General features: G+C 43.4%; 1 pseudogene; it reads left to right on the forward strand.

Annotated features, from left to right (window-relative positions):
• Positions 1–598: 598 nt before the first annotated feature.
• On the forward strand, positions 599–1,716 carry LOC123839236 (elongation factor 1-gamma-like; annotated as a pseudogene).
• Positions 1,717–2,342: the final 626 nt, after the last annotated feature.

A 2,342-nucleotide genomic window follows, 5' to 3' on the forward strand; every position in this document is an offset into this window, starting at 1 on the left:
CCATAAAGAGTTTTGTCTAGTGGAGGAGGTAAAGGTCGGAAATTTGCCAGCAATCATTTGCAGCAATAGCTAAGGGCCAGGTAATGGAGATCTTCTACATCAATGAAATGATTGTGGACTTAATCCAATGGGTGATATGGAAACATAGGAATATTTTAAGTGGGTATGTGTTATAATTATTTTTTTTAAAGATTTTATTTATTTATTTGACAGAGAAAGACACAGCGAGGGAGGGAACATAAACGGGGAGTGCGAGAGGGAGAAGCAGACTCCCCGCCGAGCAGGGAGCCCGATGCGGGACTCGATCCCGGGACTCCAGGATCATGACCTGAGCCGAAGGCAGTCACTTAACCAACTGAGCCACCCAGGCGCCCTGGTATGTGTTATAATTAGATATGCATTTTCAAAAGAGCATTCTGGGAATACATGAGACAGGATTGAAGATGGGCTAGATAGGTGATCAATTAGGTATCATTCGCAATGGTGCTATCAAAAGAACAAGAGAATGGGATGGCAGTGATGGTTGGAATGAAGATGTAAGGATAAATGCAAAAGCTGCTAACGAAGAATCAGTAGCCCCTTTCTCTGTGAAATCACCATGGTGGCTGGACTCTTGTACGCATCTCCTGAAAACTGGAAGGACTTTAAAGCCCTCATTGCAGCTCAGGACAGTGAGGTTCAGGTTGGCATGTTGTCCATAGCACCCACTTCCACTTTGTCCAAACCAACTACACTGCTAAATATCTCCATAAATTTCCAGCAGGTTTCCAGCACTTCAGGGTGACCTTGGATCCTGTGTATTTAAGAGTAACACCACTGCCTACCATGTGAGCAACGAGGAGCTGCAGGGATGTACTCTAGAAACAGCAGGTGGCTCATTGGGTGAACTTTGTTGACAGCAATGTAGTGCCACCAGCCAGTACCTGCCCACCTTGGACATCATGCACCACAACAAGCAGGCTACAGAGCATGGAAATGAGGAGGTGGGGTAACTCTTGGGGCTGCCGGATGCTCACTTGAAAACGAGGACTTTTTTGATGGAGAATACATGACACTGGCTAACATCACAGTTGTCTGAACCCTGCTGTGGCTCCATCAACAAGTCCAGCCAGACCTTCTCCACTATCAACCACTGGTTCCTATATGCATTGACCAGTCCCACTTTCAGGCTGTTTGGGGGAAAGGTGAAACATCCATGAGAAGATAGCCCAGTTTGATGTTAAAATGTTTGCTGACACACAGCCTAAAAGGGACACCTCACAGAAAGAGAAGAGTTCACTAGAGGAAAAGCAGAATCCCCAGCCTGAGTGGGAAGAGGAGAAAAGAGCACTGCCCCCACTCCTGAGGAGATGGATGAAGATGACAGAGGTACTGGCTGCTAAGCTGAAGGCCAAGGACTCCTTTGCTCACCTGCCCAAGATGACCTTTGTGTTGAATGACGTTAAGGACACCCTTTCTGTGGCACTGCCATATTTTGATAAGGATGGCTGGTCCCTATGATACTCCAACTACTGCTTCTCTGAAGAGCTCACCCAGGACTTCATGAGTTGCAACCTCATCAGTGGAATGTTCCTGTGACTGGACAAGTTAAGGAAGAATGCCTTTGTAAGCGTTTTCCTCTTTGGAACTAAGAGTAGCCACTCCATTTTGGGAATCTAAGTCTTCCGAGGCTGTGAACGGGGTCCTGGAAACAAGGAGACCCAGAGAGTTGTTTGAGAGCACTTTCCCTGGGAAGGAAGAATATGAGCAAAGTCTCCAATCAGAGCAGTATCTTCAAGTGAACATCTCTTGCCATTCGCCTAGCTGCCTGCACCTGAGCTTTAGAGAGATGGGGGTTAGTAAAGAAACTGAACATTGGAAGAAAAAAAATCAATGGGTGTCAGTGATAGGTTCTTGATTTTAAAACTAATGATCAAACATTAACAATGTGAATATTATTGTTAGATCATCATATTTAAATCATTATTACATTTTTATTTTGGTTATGGGATTTTTATTAAGAATGACTGCTGAAATTTTATGAATGATGTCTAAAAGCACCAGGAACTTTTCACAGAAGATAGGATGATTGAAGGCTGAGAGATTATTTATAAGATTATCATTTATTAAACTGGGGGTAAGAGGTAGTGGGGGAGGGCATTCCAACATCAAAGACTGAAAAAAAAATTGCTCTGCTTCTATAAAGCTGGAATCTATCCCCTTAGTTTCTGAGGAACTAAAGTCACCTTCACAGTCAGGGAGCTTTAGAATTTATCATAAATTCTTGGTAACTTCCCGGATATATAAAGGGAAATGTTACATGCAGACATTTAATTCATTTGCTCATTCATAAAATACTTATT

Source organism: Mirounga angustirostris, unplaced genomic scaffold (assembly GCF_029215605.1).
Source record: "Mirounga angustirostris isolate CCGP_5_RB_7025 unplaced genomic scaffold, mMirAng1.0.hap1 SCAF_3, whole genome shotgun sequence".
In the NCBI taxonomy this organism is placed as follows: Eukaryota; Metazoa; Chordata; class Mammalia; order Carnivora; family Phocidae; genus Mirounga; species Mirounga angustirostris.